Source organism: Phyllobates terribilis, unplaced genomic scaffold (genome assembly GCF_046119375.1).
Source record: "Phyllobates terribilis strain yellow unplaced genomic scaffold, ASM4611937v1 Scaffold_5__5_contigs__length_657084704, whole genome shotgun sequence".
Taxonomy (NCBI): domain Eukaryota; kingdom Metazoa; phylum Chordata; class Amphibia; order Anura; family Dendrobatidae; genus Phyllobates; species Phyllobates terribilis.
Genome location: NW_027362765.1, coordinates 653592802 through 653615911, shown reverse-complemented (window position 1 = coordinate 653615911; position 23110 = coordinate 653592802). Strand labels below are relative to the sequence as shown.

Sequence of the window (23110 nt, the reverse complement as noted above, 5' to 3'; positions counted from 1 at the left end):
TAAAATCAGAAAGAATTGAATTCAATGTTTTTTGTTCATTTTGCTTGTTTGTCGGATTTTGGGATGGACTCTTTGGCTTTGCTTTTCTTCTCCTCATTGGATTTTTCATGTTCAAAGTTGCAGAAGCCAGATTACAAGCTCATTTTGGTTCAACTTCAGCAACTGTGCATTGCATTGCCATGTAATGTGATGCAATGCTATCTTTCTAGCTCTCCCTTTTTACTTCCTTTTGGATAAACAGACATATTAGGCAAGCATTTTGGAGCTTTCACCTAAATAACTACAGGTGGTGAGATAAGCTGCACAATATAATTGACCTTTCAGTATATTGTTGCACACACACCATCTATTTAGCAAATGCCCTTGTTATCAACAGCAGCCTTTTAAACTCACCTGAGCTAACAGGTATGTGCGCTGGTTACTCTGCTGCGCTTAAAATTTCTTTTTTGGTTTGCTACAATGCCTTTTCTGAAACGTTGTCTCCTTCTGCTGGAACACTGACTTCTTTCATTTAATGCCTGCAGACTATAAAAGAGAACCCAACCCAAAAAGTTTGGTTGATTAGTCTGTGGCATTCTGTTAAACTGTTGCTTATGGCGGTCTCTGTGAGCTTCTCAGCGACATTCAGCCAGCCAGGTATCCTGCCTGCAGTAGATGGAATGTGGCAATGGAACGCTGGCTGCGCGTGTCATAATAGGCTCTGAGCCTTTATATACCTGTGCACAGCAGCAGCCACCTTCAGTCTGCTGCTGGACAGCCAGCAGCAGCAGCAGCAGGAGAGGTATGTAATCAGGAGCCCTCCTGCTAAGGGTAGACAGCTGCTCGTTCCACCCCACCCCCCGCCTTAATTGGTTCTCCTCCCTTCCAACGGTGTTGAGGCGGGTGGGAACAGCAGGGGGTGAAGGTGCTGTGTTTAAAGAGGTGGAGTTATGCAGATCTAAAACGCGTGGATTGCAGCAGCAGCAAGCCGAAAAGTGCAGGCATGTAAGGGATCTAGAGGTTGACAACATGTCTTCTTAACGGGAGTCCAGGAGCTCATCTCCACAAATGGACTTTTCAGGATCCTTGGGTGGCTCCGTAGTTTGAAACCAATTCTGGTTATCGCTTCTCGGCCTTTTGGCTAAGATCAAGTGTAGTATCTGTTCTTATCAGCTTAATATCTGATACGTCCCATATCTGGGGACCATATATTAAATGGATTTTTAGAACAGGGAGATGGAAAAAGAGCTTGCTCTGTCCACTCCACGCATTGACCTGGTATTGCAGTATCTCCAGGACCGGTGCACCCCTTCTTTAATGCAGTTTCTAAAATCAGAAAGAATTGAATTCAATGTTTTTTGTTCATTTTGCTTGTTTGTCGGATTTTGGGATGGACTCTTTGGCTTTGCTTTTCTTCTCCTCATTGGATTTTTCATGTTCAAAGTTGCAGAAGCCAGATTACAAGCTCATTTTGGTTCAACTTCAGCAACTGTGCATTGCATTGCCATGTAATGTGATGCAATGCTATCTTTCTAGCTCTCCCTTTTTACTTCCTTTTGGATAAACAGACATATTAGGCAAGCATTTTGGAGCTTTCACCTAAATAACTACAGGTGGTGAGATAAGCTGCACAATATAATTGACCTTTCAGTATATTGTTGCACACACACCATCTATTTAGCAAATGCCCTTGTTATCAACAGCAGCCTTTTAAACTCACCTGAGCTAACAGGTATGTGCGCTGGTTACTCTGCTGCGCTTAAAATTTCTTTTTTGGTTTGCTACAATGCCTTTTCTGAAACGTTGTCTCCTTCTGCTGGAACACTGACTTCTTTCATTTAATGCCTGCAGACTATAAAAGAGAACCCAACCCAAAAAGTTTGGTTGATTAGTCTGTGGCATTCTGTTAAACTGTTGCTTATGGCGGTCTCTGTGAGCTTCTCAGCGACATTCAGCCAGCCAGGTATCCTGCCTGCAGTAGATGGAATGTGGCAATGGAACGCTGGCTGCGCGTGTCATAATAGGCTCTGAGCCTTTATATACCTGTGCACAGCAGCAGCCACCTTCAGTCTGCTGCTGGACAGCCAGCAGCAGCAGCAGCAGGAGAGGTATGTAATCAGGAGCCCTCCTGCTAAGGGTAGACAGCTGCTCGTTCCACCCCACCCCCCGCCTTAATTGGTTCTCCTCCCTTCCAACGGTGTTGAGGCGGGTGGGAACAGCAGGGGGTGAAGGTGCTGTGTTTAAAGAGGTGGAGTTATGCAGATCTAAAACGCGTGGATTGCAGCAGCAGCAAGCCGAAAAGTGCAGGCATGTAAGGGATCTAGAGGTTGACAACATGTCTTCTTAACGGGAGTCCAGGAGCTCATCTCCACAAATGGACTTTTCAGGATCCTTGGGTGGCTCCGTAGTTTGAAACCAATTCTGGTTATCGCTTCTCGGCCTTTTGGCTAAGATCAAGTGTAGTATCTGTTCTTATCAGTTTAATATCTGATACGTCCCCTATCTGGGGACCATATATTAAATGGATTTTTAGAACAGGGAGATGGAAAAAGAGCTTGCTCTGTCCACTCCACGCATTGACCTGGTATTGCAGTATCTCCAGGACCGGTGCACCCCTTCTTTAATGCAGTTTCTAAAATCAGAAAGAATTGAATTCAATGTTTTTTGTTCATTTTGCTTGTTTGTCGGATTTTGGGATGGACTCTTTGGCTTTGCTTTTCTTCTCCTCATTGGATTTTTCATGTTCAAAGTTGCAGAAGCCAGATTACAAGCTCATTTTGGTTCAACTTCAGCAACTGTGCATTGCATTGCCATGTAATGTGATGCAATGCTATCTTTCTAGCTCTCCCTTTTTACGTCCTTTTGGATAAACAGACATATTAGGCAAGCATTTTGGAGCTTTCACCTAAATAACTACAGGTGGTGAGATAAGCTGCACAATATAATTGACCTTTCAGTATATTGTTGCACACACACCATCTATTTAGCAAATGCCCTTGTTATCAACAGCAGCCTTTTAAACTCACCTGAGCTAACAGGTATGTGCGCTGGTTACTCTGCTGCGCTTAAAATTTCTTTTTTGGTTTGCTACAATGCCTTTTCTGAAACGTTGTCTCCTTCTGCTGGAACACTGACTTCTTTCATTTAATGCCTGCAGACTATAAAAGAGAACCCAACCCAAAAAGTTTGGTTGATTAGTCTGTGGCATTCTGTTAAACTGTTGCTTATGGCGGTCTCTGTGAGCTTCTCAGCGACATTCAGCCAGCCAGGTATCCTGCCTGCAGTAGATGGAATGTGGCAATGGAACGCTGGCTGCGCGTGTCATAATAGGCTCTGAGCCTTTATATACCTGTGCACAGCAGCAGCCACCTTCAGTCTGCTGCTGGACAGCCAGCAGCAGCAGCAGCAGGAGAGGTATGTAATCAGGAGCCCTCCTGCTAAGGGAAGACAGCTGCTCGTTCCACCCCACCCCCCGCCTTAATTGGTTCTCCTCCCTTCCAACGGTGTTGAGGCGGGTGGGAACAGCAGGGGGTGAAGGTGCTGTGTTTAAAGAGGTGGAGTTATGCAGATCTAAAACGCGTGGATTGCAGCAGCAGCAAGCCGAAAAGTGCAGGCATGTAAGGGATCTAGAGGTTGACAACATGTCTTCTTAACGGGAGTCCAGGAGCTCATCTCCACAAATGGACTTTTCAGGATCCTTGGGTGGCTCCGTAGTTTGAAACCAATTCTGGTTATCGCTTCTCGGCCTTTTGGCTAAGATCAAGTGTAGTATCTGTTCTTATCAGTTTAATATCTGATACGTCCCCTATCTGGGGACCATATATTAAATGGATTTTTAGAACAGGGAGATGGAAAAAGAGCTTGCTCTGTCCACTCCACGCATTGACCTGGTATTGCAGTATCTCCAGGACCGGTGCACCCCTTCTTTAATGCAGTTTCTAAAATCAGAAAGAATTGAATTCAATGTTTTTTGTTCATTTTGCTTGTTTGTCGGATTTTGGGATGGACTCTTTGGCTTTGCTTTTCTTCTCCTCATTGGATTTTTCATGTTCAAAGTTGCAGAAGCCAGATTACAAGCTCATTTTGGTTCAACTTCAGCAACTGTGCATTGCATTGCCATGTAATGTGATGCAATGCTATCTTTCTAGCTCTCCCTTTTTACTTCCTTTTGGATAAACAGACATATTAGGCAAGCATTTTGGAGCTTTCACCTAAATAACTACAGGTGGTGAGATAAGCTGCACAATATAATTGACCTTTCAGTATATTGTTGCACACACACCATCTATTTAGCAAATGCCCTTGTTATCAACAGCAGCCTTTTAAACTCACCTGAGCTAACAGGTATGTGCGCTGGTTACTCTGCTGCGCTTAAAATTTCTTTTTTGGTTTGCTACAATGCCTTTTCTGAAACGTTGTCTCCTTCTGCTGGAACACTGACTTCTTTCATTTAATGCCTGCAGACTATAAAAGAGAACCCAACCCAAAAAGTTTGGTTGATTAGTCTGTGGCATTCTGTTAAACTGTTGCTTATGGCGGTCTCTGTGAGCTTCTCAGCGACATTCAGCCAGCCAGGTATCCTGCCTGCAGTAGATGGAATGTGGCAATGGAACGCTGGCTGCGCGTGTCATAATAGGCTCTGAGCCTTTATATACCTGTGCACAGCAGCAGCCACCTTCAGTCTGCTGCTGGACAGCCAGCAGCAGCAGCAGGAGAGGTATGTAATCAGGAACCCTCCTGCTAAGGGTAGACAGCTGCTCGTTCCACCCCACCCCCCGCCTTAATTGGTTCTCCTCCCTTCCAACGGTGTTGAGGCGGGTGGGAACAGCAGGGGGTGAAGGTGCTGTGTTTAAAGAGGTGGAGTTATGCAGATCTAAAACGCGTGGATTGCAGCAGCAGCAAGCCGAAAAGTGCAGGCATGTAAGGGATCTAGAGGTTGACAACATGTCTTCTTAACGGGAGTCCAGGAGCTCATCTCCACAAATGGACTTTTCAGGATCCTTGGGTGGCTCCGTAGTTTGAAACCAATTCTGGTTATCGCTTCTCGGCCTTTTGGCTAAGATCAAGTGTAGTATCTGTTCTTATCAGTTTAATATCTGATACGTCCCCTATCTGGGGACCATATATTAAATGGATTTTTAGAACAGGGAGATGGAAAAAGAGCTTGCTCTGTCCACTCCACGCATTGACCTGGTATTGCAGTATCTCCAGGACCGGTGCACCCCTTCTTTAATGCAGTTTCTAAAATCAGAAAGAATTGAATTCAATGTTTTTTGTTCATTTTGCTTGTTTGTCGGATTTTGGGATGGACTCTTTGGCTTTGCTTTTCTTCTCCTCATTGGATTTTTCATTTTCAAAGTTGCAGAAGCCAGATTACAAGCTCATTTTGGTTCAACTTCAGCAACTGTGCATTGCATTGCCATGTAATGTGATGCAATGCTATCTTTCTAGCTCTCCCTTTTTACTTCCTTTTGGATAAACAGACATATTAGGCAAGCATTTTGGAGCTTTCACCTAAATAACTACAGGTGGTGAGATAAGCTGCACAATATAATTGACCTTTCAGTATATTGTTGCACACACACCATCTATTTAGCAAATGCCCTTGTTATCAACAGCAGCCTTTTAAACTCACCTGAGCTAACAGGTATGTGCGCTGGTTACTCTGCTGCGCTTAAAATTTCTTTTTTGGTTTGCTACAATGCCTTTTCTGAAACGTTGTCTCCTTCTGCTGGAACACTGACTTCTTTCATTTAATGCCTGCAGACTATAAAAGAGAACCCAACCCAAAAAGTTTGGTTGATTAGTCTGTGGCATTCTGTTAAACTGTTGCTTATGGCGGTCTCTGTGAGCTTCTCAGCGACATTCAGCCAGCCAGGTATCCTGCCTGCAGTAGATGGAATGTGGCAATGGAACGCTGGCTGCGCGTGTCATAATAGGCTCTGAGCCTTTATATACCTGTGCACAGCAGCAGCCACCTTCAGTCTGCTGCTGGACAGCCAGCAGCAGCAGCAGCAGGAGAGGTATGTAATCAGGAGCCCTCCTGCTAAGGGTAGACAGCTGCTCGTTCCACCCCACCCCCCGCCTTAATTGGTTCTCCTCCCTTCCAACGGTGTTGAGGCGGGTGGGAACAGCAGGGGGTGAAGGTGCTGTGTTTAAAGAGGTGGAGTTATGCAGATCTAAAACGCGTGGATTGCAGCAGCAGCAAGCCGAAAAGTGCAGGCATGTAAGGGATCTAGAGGTTGACAACATGTCTTCTTAACGGGAGTCCAGGAGCTCATCTCCACAAATGGACTTTTCAGGATCCTTGGGTGGCTCCGTAGTTTGAAACCAATTCTGGTTATCGCTTCTCGGCTTTTTGGCTAAGATCAAGTGTAGTATCTGTTCTTATCAGTTTAATATCTGATACGTCCCCTATCTGGGGACCATATATTAAATGGATTTTTAGAACAGGGAGATGGAAAAAGAGCTTGCTCTGTCCACTCCACGCATTGACCTGGTATTGCAGTATCTCCAGGACCGGTGCACCCCTTCTTTAATGCAGTTTCTAAAATCAGAAAGAATTGAATTCAATGTTTTTTGTTCATTTTGCTTGTTTGTCGGATTTTGGGATGGACTCTTTGGCTTTGCTTTTCTTCTCCTCATTGGATTTTTCATGTTCAAAGTTGCAGAAGCCAGATTACAAGCTCATTTTGGTTCAACTTCAGCAACTGTGCATTGCATTGCCATGTAATGTGATGCAATGCTATCTTTCTAGCTCTCCCTTTTTACTTCCTTTTGGATAAACAGACATATTAGGCAAGCATTTTGGAGCTTTCACCTAAATAACTACAGGTGGTGAGATAAGCTGCACAATATAATTGACCTTTCAGTATATTGTTGCACACACACCATCTATTTAGCAAATGCCCTTGTTATCAACAGCAGCCTTTTAAACTCACCTGAGCTAACAGGTATGTGCGCTGGTTACTCTGCTGCGCTTAAAATTTCTTTTTTGGTTTGCTACAATGCCTTTTCTGAAACGTTGTCTCCTTCTGCTGGAACACTGACTTCTTTCATTTAATGCCTGCAGACTATAAAAGAGAACCCAACCCAAAAAGTTTGGTTGATTAGTCTGTGGCATTCTGTTAAACTGTTGCTTATGGCGGTCTCTGTGAGCTTCTCAGCGACATTCAGCCAGCCAGGTATCCTGCCTGCAGTAGATGGAATGTGGCAATGGAACGCTGGCTGCGCGTGTCATAATAGGCTCTGAGCCTTTATATACCTGTGCACAGCAGCAGCCACCTTCAGTCTGCTGCTGGACAGCCAGCAGCAGCAGCAGCAGGAGAGGTATGTAATCAGGAGCCCTCCTGCTAAGGGTAGACAGCTGCTCGTTCCACCCCACCCCCCGCCTTAATTGGTTCTCCTCCCTTCCAACGGTGTTGAGGCGGGTGGGAACAGCAGGGGGTGAAGGTGCTGTGTTTAAAGAGGTGGAGTTATGCAGATCTAAAACGCGTGGATTGCAGCAGCAGCAAGCCGAAAAGTGCAGGCATGTAAGGGATCTAGAGGTTGACAACATGTCTTCTTAACGGGAGTCCAGGAGCTCATCTCCACAAATGGACTTTTCAGGATCCTTGGGTGGCTCCGTAGTTTGAAACCAATTCTGGTTATCGCTTCTCGGACTTTTGGCTAAGATCAAGTGTAGTATCTGTTCTTATCAGTTTAATATCTGATACGTCCCCTATCTGGGGACCATATATTAAATGGATTTTTAGAACAGGGAGATGGAAAAAGAGCTTGCTCTGTCCACTCCACGCATTGACCTGGTATTGCAGTATCTCCAGGACCGGTGCACCCCTTCTTTAATGCAGTTTCTAAAATCAGAAAGAATTGAATTCAATGTTTTTTGTTCATTTTGCTTGTTTGTCGGATTTTGGGATGGACTCTTTGGCTTTGCTTTTCTTCTCCTCATTGGATTTTTCATGTTCAAAGTTGCAGAAGCCAGATTACAAGCTCATTTTGGTTCAACTTCAGCAACTGTGCATTGCATTGCCATGTAATGTGATGCAATGCTATCTTTCTAGCTCTCCCTTTTTACTTCCTTTTGGATAAACAGACATATTAGGCAAGCATTTTGGAGCTTTCACCTAAATAACAACAGGTGGTGAGATAAGCTGCACAATATAATTGACCTTTCAGTATATTGTTGCACACACACCATCTATTTAGCAAATGCCCTTGTTATCAACAGCAGCCATTTAAACTCACCTGAGCTAACAGGTATGTGCGCTGGTTACTCTGCTGCGCTTAAAATTTCTTTTTTGGTTTGCTACAATGCCTTTTCTGAAACGTTGTCTCCTTCTGCTGGAACACTGACTTCTTTCATTTAATGCCTGCAGACTATAAAAGAGAACCCAACCCAAAAAGTTTGGTTGATTAGTCTGTGGCATTCTGTTAAACTGTTGCTTATGGCGGTCTCTGTGAGCTTCTCAGCGACATTCAGCCAGCCAGGTATCCTGCCTGCAGTAGATGGAATGTGGCAATGGAACGCTGGCTGCGCGTGTCATAATAGGCTCTGAGCCTTTATATACCTGTGCACAGCAGCAGCCACCTTCAGTCTGCTGCTGGACAGCCAGCAGCAGCAGCAGCAGGAGAGGTATGTAATCAGGAGCCCTCCTGCTAAGGGTAGACAGCTGCTCGTTCCACCCCACCCCCCGCCTTAATTGGTTCTCCTCCCTTCCAACAGTGTTGAGGCGGGTGGGAACAGCAGGGGGTGAAGGTGCTGTGTTTAAAGAGGTGGAGTTATGCAGATCTAAAACGCGTGGATTGCAGCAGCAGCAAGCCGAAAAGTGCAGGCATGTAAGGGATCTAGAGGTTGACAACATGTCTTCTTAACGGGAGTCCAGGAGCTCATCTCCACAAATGGACTTTTCAGGATCCTTGGGTGGCTCCGTAGTTTGAAACCAATTCTGGTTATCGCTTCTCGGCTTTTTGGCTAAGATCAAGTGTAGTATCTGTTCTTATCAGTTTAATATCTGATACGTCCCCTATCTGGGGACCATATATTAAATGGATTTTTAGAACAGGGAGATGGAAAAAGAGCTTGCTCTGTCCACTCCACGCATTGACCTGGTATTGCAGTATCTCCAGGACCGGTGCACCCCTTCTTTAATGCAGTTTCTAAAATCAGAAAGAATTGAATTCAATGTTTTTTGTTCATTTTGCTTGTTTGTCGGATTTTGGGATGGACTCTTTGGCTTTGCTTTTCTTCTCCTCATTGGATTTTTCATGTTCAAAGTTGCAGAAGCCAGATTACAAGCTCATTTTGGTTCAACTTCAGCAACTGTGCATTGCATTGCCATGTAATGTGATGCAATGCTATCTTTCTAGCTCTCCCTTTTTACTTCCTTTTGGATAAACAGACATATTAGGCAAGCATTTTGGAGCTTTCACCTAAATAACTACAGGTGGTGAGATAAGCTGCACAATATAATTGACCTTTCAGTATATTGTTGCACACACACCATATATTTAGCAAATGCCCTTGTTATCAACAGCAGCCTTTTAAACTCACCTGAGCTAACAGGTATGTGCGCTGGTTACTCTGCTGCGCTTAAAATTTCTTTTTTGGTTTGCTACAATGCCTTTTCTGAAACGTTGTCTCCTTCTGCTGGAACACTGACTTCTTTCATTTAATGCCTGCAGACTATAAAAGAGAACCCAACCCAAAAAGTTTGGTTGATTAGTCTGTGGCATTCTGTTAAACTGTTGCTTATGGCGGTCTCTGTGAGCTTCTCAGCGACATTCAGCCAGCCAGGTATCCTGCCTGCAGTAGATGGAATGTGGCAATGGAACGCTGGCTGCGCGTGTCATAATAGGCTCTGAGCCTTTATATACCTGTGCACAGCAGCAGCCACCTTCAGTCTGCTGCTGGACAGCCAGCAGCAGCAGCAGCAGGAGAGGTATGTAATCAGGAGCCCTCCTGCTAAGGGTAGACAGCTGCTCGTTCCACCCCACCCCCCGCCTTAATTGGTTCTCCTCCCTTCCAACGGTGTTGAGGCGGGTGGGAACAGCAGGGGGTGAAGGTGCTGTGTTTAAAGAGGTGGAGTTATGCAGATCTAAAACGCGTGGATTGCAGCAGCAGCAAGCCGAAAAGTGCAGGCATGTAAGGGATCTAGAGGTTGACAACATGTCTTCTTAACGGGAGTCCAGGAGCTCATCTCCACAAATGGACTTTTCAGGATCCTTGGGTGGCTCCGTAGTTTGAAACCAATTCTGGTTATCGCTTCTCGGCCTTTTGGCTAAGATCAAGTGTAGAATCTGTTCTTATCAGTTTAATATCTGATACGTCCCCTATCTGGGGACCATATATTAAATGGATTTTTAGAACAGGGAGATGGAAAAAGAGCTTGCTCTGTCCACTCCACGCATTGACCTGGTATTGCAGTATCTCCAGGACCGGTGCACCCCTTCTTTAATGCAGTTTCTAAAATCAGAAAGAATTGAATTCAATGTTTTTTGTTCATTTTGCTTGTTTGTCGGATTTTGGGATGGACTCTTTGGCTTTGCTTTTCTTCTCCTCATTGGATTTTTCATGTTCAAAGTTGCAGAAGCCAGATTACAAGCTCATTTTGGTTCAACTTCAGCAACTGTGCATTGCATTGCCATGTAATGTGATGCAATGCTATCTTTCTAGCTCTCCCTTTTTACTTCCTTTTGGATAAACAGACATATTAGGCAAGCATTTTGGAGCTTTCACCTAAATAACTACAGGTGGTGAGATAAGCTGCACAATATAATTGACCTTTCAGTATATTGTTGCACACACACCATCTATTTAGCAAATGCCCTTGTTATCAACAGCAGCCTTTTAAACTCACCTGAGCTAACAGGTATGTGCGCTGGTTACTCTGCTGCGCTTAAAATTTCTTTTTTGGTTTGCTACAATGCCTTTTCTGAAACGTTGTCTCCTTCTGCTGGAACACTGACTTCTTTCATTTAATGCCTGCAGACTATAAAAGAGAACCCAACCCAAAAAGTTTGGTTGATTAGTCTGTGGCATTCTGTTAAACTGTTGCTTATGGCGGTCTCTGTGAGCTTCTCAGCGACATTCAGCCAGCCAGGTATCCTGCCTGCAGTAGATGGAATGTGGCAATGGAACACTGGCTGCGCGTGTCATAATAGGCTCTGAGCCTTTATATACCTGTGCACAGCAGCAGCCACCTTCAGTCTGCTGCTGGACAGCCAGCAGCAGCAGCAGCAGGAGAGGTATGTAATCAGGAGCCCTCCTGCTAAGGGTAGACAGCTGCTCGTTCCACCCCACCCCCCGCCTTAATTGGTTCTCCTCCCTTCCAACGGTGTTGAGGCGGGTGGGAACAGCAGGGGGTGAAGGTGCTGTGTTTAAAGAGGTGGAGTTATGCAGATCTAAAACGCGTGGATTGCAGCAGCAGCAAGCCGAAAAGTGCAGGCATGTAAGGGATCTAGAGGTTGACAACATGTCTTCTTAACGGGAGTCCAGGAGCTCATCTCCACAAATGGACTTTTCAGGATCCTTGGGTGGCTCCGTAGTTTGAAACCAATTCTGGTTATCGCTTCTCGGCCTTTTGGCTAAGATCAAGTGTAGTATCTGTTCTTATCAGTTTAATATCTGATACGTCCCCTATCTGGGGACCATATATTAAATGGATTTTTAGAACAGGGAGATGGAAAAAGAGCTTGCTCTGTCCACTCCACGCATTGACCTGGTATTGCAGTATCTCCAGGACCGGTGCACCCCTTCTTTAATGCAGTTTCTAAAATCAGAAAGAATTGAATTCAATGTTTTTTGTTCATTTTGCTTGTTTGTCGGATTTTGGGATGGACTCTTTGGCTTTGCTTTTCTTCTCCTCATTGGATTTTTCATGTTCAAAGTTGCAGAAGCCAGATTACAAGCTCATTTTGGTTCAACTTCAGCAACTGTGCATTGCATTGCCATGTAATGTGATGCAATGCTATCTTTCTAGCTCTCCCTTTTTACTTCCTTTTGGATAAACAGACATATTAGGCAAGCATTTTGGAGCTTTCACCTAAATAACTACAGGTGGTGAGATAAGCTGCACAATATAATTGACCTTTCAGTATATTGTTGCACACACACCATCTATTTAGCAAATGCCCTTGTTATCAACAGCAGCCTTTTAAACTCACCTGAGCTAACAGGTATGTGCGCTGGTTACTCTGCTGCGCTTAAAATTTCTTTTTTGGTTTGCTACAATGCCTTTTCTGAAACGTTGTCTCCTTCTGCTGGAACACTGACTTCTTTCATTTAATGCCTGCAGACTATAAAAGAGAACCCAACCCAAAAAGTTTGGTTGATTAGTCTGTGGCATTCTGTTAAACTGTTGCTTATGGCGGTCTCTGTGAGCTTCTCAGCGACATTCAGCCAGCCAGGTATCCTGCCTGCAGTAGATGGAATGTGGCAATGGAACGCTGGCTGCGCGTGTCATAATAGGCTCTGAGCCTTTATATACCTGTGCACAGCAGCAGCCACCTTCAGTCTGCTGCTGGACAGCCAGCAGCAGCAGCAGCAGGAGAGGTATGTAATCAGGAGCCCTCCTGCTAAGGGTAGACAGCTGCTCGTTCCACCCCACCCCCCGCCTTAATTGGTTCTCCTCCCTTCCAACGGTGTTGAGGCGGGTGGGAACAGCAGGGGGTGAAGGTGCTGTGTTTAAAGAGGTGGAGTTATGCAGATCTAAAACGCGTGGATTGCAGCAGCAGCAAGCCGAAAAGTGCAGGCATGTAAGGGATCTAGAGGTTGACAACATGTCTTCTTAACGGGAGTCCAGGAGCTCATCTCCACAAATGGACTTTTCAGGATCCTTGGGTGGCTCCGTAGTTTGAAACCAATTCTGGTTATCGCTTCTCGGCCTTTTGGCTGCGATCGTATGACTGTACCTTGATTGGTGCGAGTCTCCTGGAGGAATCCGGACCCTTTTGTGGAGGATTTTCTGCTTTTTCCTGTGGTATTCCATACCGACAGAATCCAAGATGTCTTTTGTGAAGAACACCATCCGTTTGTCCGTGGATCCATCTGACCAGAACAAGAACAACGTGGTTTTCATTGTCCAAGACATCGTTGAAGGCAAAGCTGGAGCAAGACGTTCTGAGATCTTCAGTGTCAACGAATTTTCACGTCAAGGTAATTATGACGTTACCTTTATGGACCAGGATGTTTGCCTTAATGTCTTTGAATGGCTCCGTGGTCACTCTAGTGACCCCTGCTTGGAAGGAGTTAGATGGGAACCTTTGTTTGGTCTGCAAGAAAAGGAGGTGACTGTGACTGTCTATAACCCTTTTACAGACCCTGAGCTGCTGGAGTGCTTCCTCTCTCGCTACTGTGAATATGTGCGGAAGGGAGTGAAGCAAGTCAATTGTCTAGGAATCTTTAACTGTCAGTATAAATTCCGTGTGAAATTGAAAAGGGATCCTGACAGTGTGGGGGGCTTTAGACACCCTCCATCAAATTTTTCCGTTGCAGGCCATAGAGGTTTCCTCTTTTACCCAGGCCAGCCCATGTTTTGCCGTAGATGCTTTTCTTTCGGACATACCATGGTAACATGCCTTAAAGGGCAGTGTTGCCGAAATTGCAGAAAGGAGGGGCATATGGCCAACCAGTGTCCAGAGGCCAAGTCCTGTGATGTCTGTGGGAGTAGTGATCACATGTATAAGGACTGTCCTATGAGTGCACCTAGACGTTCTGATAAAGAACAGAAGGAGGAGGAGCTGGAGAGGAGGCAGATGGCAAGCGCACTGAAAGTGCTGGAAAGATTGGAGAGGGAGGAGAGAGAGGGAAGGAGGCGGGAAACTGGTAGAGCCTCTCCCTCTACGGCGCCAGAGGAGGTGTCCCTGAGACCATGTTCTTCTTCTGCTGAAGAAATGAGGAAGAAGCGGAGGGAAGAAAAGGAGTTCTGGAGGGAAGTGGCAAAGGTGGAGAAAAAGGCAGTGTCTGCAAGAATATCTAGGAAAGTGGTGGAAGCAGAGCTGCCTGAGATGATGACTTTTGGAGAGGCAATGGACGCAACAGGATGTGAAGTGCAAATCTCGGAACCCGACAGTCCTGAACACCCTTCGGGTCCTGAAAACATTGAAGATTTTTCTTCGGAGGATGATAGGGGTGCAAAGAAGAGTCGTAGGGAGGATGGTGGGGGCAGTGATGATGCAGATTTTAGTGAGCCTCAGAGGAAGATCAGAACTGCCAGAATGAGGAGTGTGGCTGGTGAAGCCAGCGGGTCGGAAACCAGCTGTTCTGTTCTGATGGCGGAGGAGGATAGTGGTGGTGCTGGATAGTGTCACCATATAATATTGTAAATGTTTTTTCTTTTTGTCCTCTTGTGAGCTTTGGTTTAGGCCAAAGGCTATTTCTTTGTGTAATTGGTGAAGGAGTAGAAGTATTATGGGATTTACCATAGTGTCCCAAAACGTAAGAGTGTTTAAAAGTAAAGTAAGAAGAGCTGCTATTTTTGAGTTTTTAGCTATGCAAAATGCATCTATTTTTTGTTTACAAGAATGTGGGGTAGTGGATGGTGTGAAAGGGGATGAATGGTCTTATGGAGCGTCTGTGTGGTCGGGGAGTGCATGTAATAAGAATGATGGTGTGGGTATTTTGGTTAAAGGAAGGGAGGTTGTTTTGAGTGATTATTTGGTTATTGAGGTGGGGAGATGTATCCTTGCTAATTTTGTATACAAGAATGTAAAGTTTTGTGTTATTAATGTTTATGCGCCAGTTGAAAAAAATGAGCGCAAAAATTTATTTGAAAAAATTAAGCTTTTTGTTCCAGGAAGAATACCTGTGGTAATTGTGGGTGATATGAACTGTGATGTGGGGAGAGTGAATGTGGATGTGTCTGGGAAAGCATTATTGGAGTTAGTGAATGATTTTGGGTTGTGTGATATGCAGCGCGTGTGTAACATGAATCCTTTGTTGAACACTTTCTTTTCTGAGAGTGGTAGGGTACAATCCAGATTGGATTATTGTTTTATTTCTAAAAATATGGTTTCTGTTAATTATAGGCAGGAAAACGTTCTTTTTTCAGATCATGTGTGTATGTTGTGTGAGTTGGATATAAAAGTTGATGGAGTGTTTGGGAGAGGATTGTGGAAGTTAAATGTTAAACTGTTAGAGAATGAAGATGTGAGAAAGGAGTATGAAAGGCGGTATGAAGAATGGTGTAAGCATAAAAATGAGTTTGGGAATGTTTGTGAGTGGTGGGACTGGGTGAAGAAACAAACAAAAATGTTCTTTAAAAATTTAGGATACAAGTATGCAGCAATTAAAAGAGAGAGTTTTGTTAAACTGAACGCGCGGTTGAGCGTTTTGTATAAGTTAAGGGAAGGAGGAGTTGAGGTGGAGGAGGATATTTTAGAGGTAAAAAAGGAGATTAGTGAGTTTTTGTTGGAGAGAGGGAGAAGCATAGTGTTTAGGGCAAAGATTGATAAGATGGAGCAGGATGAGAAATGTTCTCGGTTTTTCTTTAAAAAAGTTTTTGGAAAGAAACAGAGTATGAGCGTGGTGTATGGAGCAGATGGAAGTGAGGTGAGTGGAGAGGATATGTGTGAAGAGGTGGCTAAGTTTTATGAGGATCTGTATGCAGTGAAACAGAGGGATGAATGTTTGGAGAATGATGTTTTGAGTGTGTTAGAGAGTAAGTTGAGTGAAGCAGAAAGAGAGAGAGTGATGGGTGAGGTGACTGGTGATGAGGTATGGAAGGTTATGTGTAGTATGGCTTTGAATAAGACGCCGGGGGAGGATGGCCTCCCAGTAGAATTTTATCGTGTGATGTGGGGTGTGATTGGTAAGGACTTTGTGGATGTATGTAAGTATATGTGGGGAAACATGGAGGTGGCTGAGAGTATGCGTGCAGGTATGGTTGTGTTAATTCCTAAGAAAGGGGATTTGAAAAGTCTGAGGAATTGGAGGCCAATAACGTTACTTAATTGTGATTATAAAATCTATGCAAAACTTATGGCTAATAGGATGCGTGATGTGATAGAGAGTGTGATTGGGGATGAGCAGTGTTGTGCGGTACCTGGGAGGCGGATTCATGAGTGTGTGTGTATATTGAGAGATTGTCTATGGGATTGCATGGGTCGTAAGAAGAGTGTATTTTTGTTAAGTTTGGATTTTGAAAAGGCTTATGATAGGTTGTCGCATGGTTTTTTGTTCAGAGTGTTGTTAAAAATGGGTTTTCCGGCTGATTTTGTTGGGCGAGTGAGAAGTTTGTATGCGGGTGTTTATAGCTGTGTTTTAATGAATGGGTATGTGGGTAGGAAAGTGAATGTGTTTTCGGGTGTGCGACAGGGGTGTCCTTTGTCCCCTGTAGCATTTATTTGTGCAATTGAGCCATTGTTGTGTATGCTGAGGAAAGATAAGGTAATTCGTGGTGTGCAAGTGCCGGGAGGTGGAGGAAAAGAATGGAAGGTGAGTGGTTATATGGATGACGTGTGTGTATTATGTGATTCTGAATGTTCGGTGAGGCGGGTGAAGTTGTTAGTGTCTATTTTTTGTGGTGCATCTGCGTTTAAAGTGAATTGGGAAAAGAGTGAGTGTAAGGGTTTTGGAGGCGGAAGTTTAAGTAGGGATGTAGGTGTGAATGTAGTGAATGGACCTATTAAAGTTTTGGGTGTGAAGTTTTCAGAGAGTTTGGATGGGAAAGAAAGTTGGGATGATGCGAAAGGAAAAGTTGAGCAGAAGTTGAATTTTTGGAAATTGAGGAGTTTATCCTTTTTTGGGAAGATTTTAATTGTTAAGAGTGTGGTGTTGCCAATATTTTTATATATTGCGGTAGTATTTCCACCAGGATATATGTGTATGAGAAGCTTGAATAGAATTTTATTTGTTTTTTTGTGGAACTCGAAAATGGAGAGAGCTAGGAGAGAAATTTTGGTTAAAAGAGTGGAAAAAGGTGGTTTGGGTTTTCCGAATTTGGACGTGTTTTTTGGTGTGAATATCGTTGTGTTTGTTTTGAAAGTGATTAGGGCGGATGGAAAGTTTTCATCTATGTGTAGGTATTTATTTGGAGCGTATTTGTTTCGTTTAAAGTGGCAAGAAAGGGATTTGCGATGTCCGATTGCTTTTGAGGTGCCTGTATGGTATGTGTGGGTTTATAAGTTTTTGGTGAGGTATGAACTGTGTGATGCAGATGTGAGATTGCTGGAGAATAAGAAGGCTGTGTATAGGATGATTGAATGTAGAGAGGTAGAATGTGGAATAAATATGGTTAGGGGTGGTGATGTGCAGAAGGTTTGGAAGAAAGTGCGGATAAGTGGTATGACCAACAAACAGAGTGAAGTTGTGTGGCAGTCTTTACATGGAGTATTACCTGTGAGAGAGTTTCAGAGGAATAGAGGTTTGGTGAGGAGTGAAATGTGTCCAAGAAATGGCTGTGGTGGAAGGGAAAGTGTGTTGCATGTTTTTTGGAATTGCCAGTATGCTAGAGATGTGATTGGGAGAATGGGGCCTTTGTGTAAAGAATTGTGTGGTGTGAATTTGTTGTCTTTTGAGTTGTTTATGTTTGGTTTGGGAATATGTGATGGGACGAAGGAAAGAGTCTTGTGGTTGATGCTTGCATGTATAAAGGAAGTGTTATGGGATGTGAGGAATGTGTATGTGTTTAAAAGGAAGGAAATTGCTGTAAAGGATAGTGTGAAGGTGATTTTGGGGAAGATGTATGTGTGTTTCCTATGGGACAAAAAGAGGAGAGGGGAAGTGGATGCGGAGGGAATATGGAAAGTTAAAAAGTGGAGATATATTGTTAGTACCTCTTGATTTTTGTTATTGTTGTTTTGAAATATGAAATAAATATTTCCGATGATGATGGGGACAGCAAATTGCGTATTGGATTTGACGCAGCTGTTTTGATGGAATTTTCCTTTGTCTGGTTTCCATAGACTGTGGAATTTCCTCGTCTGAGGAGAAAAAAAAAAAAAAAAAAAAAAAAAAAAAAAATCTGTTCTTATCAGTTTAATATCTGATACGTCCCCTATCTGGGGACCATATATTAAATGGATTTTTAGAACAGGGAGATGGAAAAAGAGCTTGCTCTGTCCACTCCACGCATTGACCTGGTATTGCAGTATCTCCAGGACCGGTGCACCCCTTCTTTAATGCAGTTTCTAAAATCAGAAAGAATTGAATTCAATGTTTTTTGTTCATTTTGCTTGTTTGTCGGATTTTGGGATGGACTCTTTGGCTTTGCTTTTCTTCTCCTCATTGGATTTTTCATGTTCAAAGTTGCAGAAGCCAGATTACAAGCTCATTTTGGTTCAACTTCAGCAACTGTGCATTGCATTGCCATGTAATGTGATGCAATGCTATCTTTCTAGCTCTCCCTTTTTACTTCCTTTTGGATAAACAGACATATTAGGCAAGCATTTTGGAGCTTTCACCTAAATAACTACAGGTGGTGAGATAAGCTGCACAATATAATTGACCTTTCAGTATATTGTTGCACACACACCATCTATTTAGCAAATGCCCTTGTTATCAACAGCAGCCATTTAAACTCACCTGAGCTAACAGGTATGTGCGCTGGTTACTCTGCTGCGCTTAAAATTTCTTTTTTGGTTTGCTACAATGCCTTTTCTGAAACGTTGTCTCCTTCTGCTGGAACACTGACTTCTTTCATTTAATGCCTGCAGACTATAAAAGAGAACCCAACCCAAAAAGTTTGGTTGATTAGTCTGTGGCATTCTGTTAAACTGTTGCTTATGGCGGTCTCTGTGAGCTTCTCAGCGACATTCAGCCAGCCAGGTATCCTGCCTGCAGTAGATGGAATGTGGCAATGGAACGCTGGCTGCGCGTGTCATAATAGGCTCTGAGCCTTTATATACCTGTGCACAGCAGCAGCCACCTTCAGTCTGCTGCTGGACAGCCAGCAGCAGCAGCAGCAGGAGAGGTATGTAATCAGGAGCCCTCCTGCTAAGGGTAGACAGCTGCTCGTTCCACCCCACCCCCCGCCTTAATTGGTTCTCCTCCCTTCCAACGGTGTTGAGGCGGGTGGGAACAGCAGGGGGTGAAGGTGCTGTGTTTAAAGAGGTGGAGTTATGCAGATCTAAAACGCGTGGATTGCAGCAGCAGCAAGCCGAAAAGTGCAGGCATGTAAGGGATCTAGAGGTTGACAACATGTCTTCTTAACGGGAGTCCAGGAGCTCATCTCCACAAATGGACTTTTCAGGATCCTTGGGTGGCTCCGTAGTTTGAAACCATTTCTGGTTATCGCTTCTCGGCTTTTTGGCTAAGATCAAGTGTAGTATCTGTTCTTATCAGTTTAATATCTGATACGTCCCCTATCTGGGGACCATATATTAAATGGATTTTTAGAACAGGGAGATGGAAAAAGAGCTTGCTCTGTCCACTCCACGCATTGACCTGGTATTGCAGTATCTCCAGGACCGGTGCACCCCTTCTTTAATGCAGTTTCTAAAATCAGAAAGAATTGAATTCAATGTTTTTTGTTCATTTTGCTTGTTTGTCGGATTTTGGGATGGACTCTTTGGCTTTGCTTTTCTTCTCCTCATTGGATTTTTCATGTTCAAAGTTGCAGAAGCCAGATTACAAGCTCATTTTGGTTCAACTTCAGCAACTGTGCATTGCATTGCCATGTAATGTGATGCAATGCTATCTTTCTAGCTCTCCCTTTTTACTTCCTTTTGGATAAACAGACATATTAGGCAAGCATTTTGGAGCTTTCACCTAAATAACTACAGGTGGTGAGATAAGCTGCACAATATAATTGACCTTTCAGTATATTGTTGCACACACACCATCTATTTAGCAAATGCCCTTGTTATCAACAGCAGCCTTTTAAACTCACCTGAGCTAACAGGTATGTGCGCTGGTTACTCTGCTGCGCTTAAAATTTCTTTTTTGGTTTGCTACAATGCCTTTTCTGAAACGTTGTCTCCTTCTGCTGGAACACTGACTTCTTTCATTTAATGCCTGCAGACTATAAAAGAGAACCCAACCCAAAAAGTTTGGTTGATTAGTCTGTGGCATTCTGTTAAACTGTTGCTTATGGCGGTCTCTGTGAGCTTCTCAGCGACATTCAGCCAGCCAGGTATCCTGCCTGCAGTAGATGGAATGTGGCAATGGAACGCTGGCTGCGCGTGTCATAATAGGCTCTGAGCCTTTATATACCTGTGCACAGCAGCAGCCACCTTCAGTCTGCTGCTGGACAGCCAGCAGCAGCAGCAGCAGGAGAGGTATGTAATCAGGAGCCCTCCTGCTAAGGGTAGACAGCTGCTCGTTCCACCCCACCCCCCGCCTTAATTGGTTCTCCTCCCTTCCAACGGTGTTGAGGCGGGTGGGAACAGCAGGGGGTGAAGGTGCTGTGTTTAAAGAGGTGGAGTTATGCAGATCTAAAACGCGTGGATTGCAGCAGCAGCAAGCCGAAAAGTGCAGGCATGTAAGGGTTCTAGAGGTTGACAACATGTCTTCTTAACGGGAGTCCAGGAGCTCATCTCCACAAATGGACTTTTCAGGATCCTTGGGTGGCTCCGTAGTTTGAAACCAATTCTGGTTATCGCTTCTCGGCCTTTTGGCTAAGATCAAGTGTAGAATCTGTTCTTATCAGTTTAATATCTGATACGTCCCCTATCTGGGGACCATATATTAAATGGATTTTTAGAACAGGGAGATGGAAAAAGAGCTTGCTCTGTCCACTCCACGCATTGACCTGGTATTGCAGTATCTCCAGGACCGGTGCACCCCTTCTTTAATGCAGTTTCTAAAATCAGAAAGAATTGAATTCAATGTTTTTTGTTCATTTTGCTTGTTTGTCGGATTTTGGGATGGACTCTTTGGCTTTGCTTTTCTTCTCCTCATTGGATTTTTCATGTTCAAAGTTGCAGAAGCCAGATTACAAGCTCATTTTGGTTCAACTTCAGCAACTGTGCATTGCATTGCCATGTAATGTGATGCAATGCTATCTTTCTAGCTCTCCCTTTTTACTTCCTTTTGGATAAACAGACATATTAGGCAAGCATTTTGGAGCTTTCACCTAAATAACTACAGGTGGTGAGATAAGCTGCACAATATAATTGACCTTTCAGTATATTGTTGCACACACACCATCTATTTAGCAAATGCCCTTGTTATCAACAGCAGCCTTTTAAACTCACCTGAGCTAACAGGTATGTGCGCTGGTTACTCTGCTGCGCTTAAAATTTATTTTTTGGTTTGCTACAATGCCTTTTCTGAAACGTTGTCTCCTTCTGCTGGAACACTGACTTCTTTCATTTAATGCCTGCAGACTATAAAAGAGAACCCAACCCAAAAAGTTTGGTTGATTAGTCTGTGGCATTCTGTTAAACTGTTGCTTATGGCGGTCTCTGTGAGCTTCTCAGCGACATTCAGCCAGCCAGGTATCCTGCCTGCAGTAGATGGAATGTGGCAATGGAACGCTGGCTGCGCGTGTCATAATAGGCTCTGAGCCTTTATATACCTGTGCACAGCAGCAGCCACCTTCAGTCTGCTGCTGGACAGCCAGCAGCAGCAGCAGCAGGAGAGGTATGTAATCAGGAGCCCTCCTGCTAAGGGTAGACAGCTGCTCATTCCACCCCACCCCCCGCCTTAATTGGTTCTCCTCCCTTCCAACGGTGTTGAGGCGGGTGGGAACAGCAGGGGGTGAAGGTGCTGTGTTTAAAGAGGTGGAGTTATGCAGATCTAAAACGCGTGGATTGCAGCAGCAGCAAGCCGAAAAGTGCAGGCATGTAAGGGATCTAGAGGTTGACAACATGTCTTCTTAACGGGAGTCCAGGAGCTCATCTCCACAAATGGACTTTTCAGGATCCTTGGGTGGCTCCGTAGTTTGAAACCAATTCTGGTTATCGCTTCTCGGCCTTTTGGCTAAGATCAAGTGTAGTATCTGTTCTTATCAGTTTAATATCTGATACGTCCCCTATCTGGGGACCATATATTAAATGGATTTTTAGAACAGGGAGATGGAAAAAGAGCTTGCTCTGTCCACTCCACGCATTGACCTGGTATTGCAGTATCTCCAGGACCGGTGCACCCCTTCTTTAATGCAGTTTCTAAAATCAGAAAGAATTGAATTCAATGTTTTTTGTTCATTTTGCTTGTTTGTCGGATTTTGGGATGGACTCTTTGGCTTTGCTTTTCTTCTCCTCATTGGATTTTTCATGTTCAAAGTTGCAGAAGCCAGATTACAAGCTCATTTTGGTTCAACTTCAGCAACTGTGCATTGCATTGCCATGTAATGTGATGCAATGCTATCTTTCTAGCTCTCCCTTTTTACTTCCTTTTGGATAAACAGACATATTAGGCAAGCATTTTGGAGCTTTCACCTAAATAACTACAGGTGGTGAGATAAGCTGCACAATATAATTGACCTTTCAGTATATTGTTGCACACACACCATCTATTTAGCAAATGCCCTTGTTATCAACAGCAGCCTTTTAAACTCACCTGAGCTAACAGGTATGTGCGCTGGTTACTCTGCTGCGCTTAAAATTTCTTTTTTGGTTTGCTACAATGCCTTTTCTGAAACGTTGTCTCCTTCTGCTGGAACACTGACTTCTTTCATTTAATGCCTGCAGACTATAAAAGAGAACCCAACCCAAAAAGTTTGGTTGATTAGTCTGTGGCATTCTGTTAAACTGTTGCTTATGGCGGTCTCTGTGAGCTTCTCAGCGACATTCAGCCAGCCAGGTATCCTGCCTGCAGTAGATGGAATGTGGCAATGGAACGCTGGCTGCGCGTGTCATAATAGGCTCTGAGCCTTTATATACCTGTGCACAGCAGCAGCCACCTTCAGTCTGCTGCTGGACAGCCAGCAGCAGCAGCAGCAGGAGAGGTATGTAATCAGGAGCCCTCCTGCTAAGGGTAGACAGCTGCTCATTCCACCCCACCCCCCGCCTTAATTGGTTCTCCTCCCTTCCAACGGTGTTGAGGCGGGTGGGAACAACAGGGGGTGAAGGTGCTGTGTTTAAAGAGGTGGAGTTATGCAGATCTAAAACGCGTGGATTGCAGCAGCAGCAAGCCGAAAAGTGCAGGCATGTAAGGGATCTAGAGGTTGACAACATGTCTTCTTAACGGGAGTCCAGGAGCTCATCTCCACAAATGGACTTTTCAGGATCCTTGGGTGGCTCCGTAGTT

General features: G+C 44.2%; 12 non-coding genes and 1 pseudogene across 12 annotated transcripts; all 13 read left to right on the top strand.

The window, feature by feature from the left end:
- The first annotated feature begins 1100 nt into the window (after positions 1–1100).
- Positions 1101–1291, top strand: LOC141150045 (U2 spliceosomal RNA). Its single transcript, XR_012246317.1, has one exon. It is a non-coding gene; the product is annotated as a U2 spliceosomal RNA (small nuclear RNA).
- Positions 1292–2406: 1115 nt separating this feature from the next.
- On the top strand, positions 2407–2597 carry LOC141275184 (U2 spliceosomal RNA). The gene has a single exon (XR_012323434.1). It is a non-coding gene; the product is annotated as a U2 spliceosomal RNA (small nuclear RNA).
- Positions 2598–3712: 1115 nt separating this feature from the next.
- Positions 3713–3903, top strand: LOC141275182 (U2 spliceosomal RNA). Its single transcript, XR_012323432.1, has one exon. It is a non-coding gene; the product is annotated as a U2 spliceosomal RNA (small nuclear RNA).
- A 1112-nt stretch (positions 3904–5015) lies between these two features.
- Positions 5016–5206, top strand: LOC141275181 (U2 spliceosomal RNA). The gene has a single exon (XR_012323431.1). It is a non-coding gene; the product is annotated as a U2 spliceosomal RNA (small nuclear RNA).
- Positions 5207–6321: 1115 nt separating this feature from the next.
- On the top strand, positions 6322–6512 carry LOC141149672 (U2 spliceosomal RNA). Its single transcript, XR_012245963.1, has one exon. It is a non-coding gene; the product is annotated as a U2 spliceosomal RNA (small nuclear RNA).
- Positions 6513–7627: 1115 nt separating this feature from the next.
- On the top strand, positions 7628–7818 carry LOC141150111 (U2 spliceosomal RNA). The gene has a single exon (XR_012246381.1). It is a non-coding gene; the product is annotated as a U2 spliceosomal RNA (small nuclear RNA).
- A 1115-nt stretch (positions 7819–8933) lies between these two features.
- LOC141149671 (U2 spliceosomal RNA) lies at positions 8934–9124 on the top strand. Its single transcript, XR_012245962.1, has one exon. It is a non-coding gene; the product is annotated as a U2 spliceosomal RNA (small nuclear RNA).
- Positions 9125–10239: 1115 nt separating this feature from the next.
- On the top strand, positions 10240–10430 carry LOC141149699 (U2 spliceosomal RNA). The gene has a single exon (XR_012245988.1). It is a non-coding gene; the product is annotated as a U2 spliceosomal RNA (small nuclear RNA).
- A 1115-nt stretch (positions 10431–11545) lies between these two features.
- LOC141275180 (U2 spliceosomal RNA) lies at positions 11546–11736 on the top strand. Its single transcript, XR_012323430.1, has one exon. It is a non-coding gene; the product is annotated as a U2 spliceosomal RNA (small nuclear RNA).
- Positions 11737–17891: 6155 nt separating this feature from the next.
- On the top strand, positions 17892–18094 carry LOC141150698 (U2 spliceosomal RNA; annotated as a pseudogene).
- A 1115-nt stretch (positions 18095–19209) lies between these two features.
- On the top strand, positions 19210–19400 carry LOC141149670 (U2 spliceosomal RNA). The gene has a single exon (XR_012245961.1). It is a non-coding gene; the product is annotated as a U2 spliceosomal RNA (small nuclear RNA).
- Positions 19401–20515: 1115 nt separating this feature from the next.
- Positions 20516–20706, top strand: LOC141149698 (U2 spliceosomal RNA). Its single transcript, XR_012245987.1, has one exon. It is a non-coding gene; the product is annotated as a U2 spliceosomal RNA (small nuclear RNA).
- A 1115-nt stretch (positions 20707–21821) lies between these two features.
- On the top strand, positions 21822–22012 carry LOC141275179 (U2 spliceosomal RNA). Its single transcript, XR_012323429.1, has one exon. It is a non-coding gene; the product is annotated as a U2 spliceosomal RNA (small nuclear RNA).
- The last annotated feature ends 1098 nt before the right edge of the window (positions 22013–23110 follow it).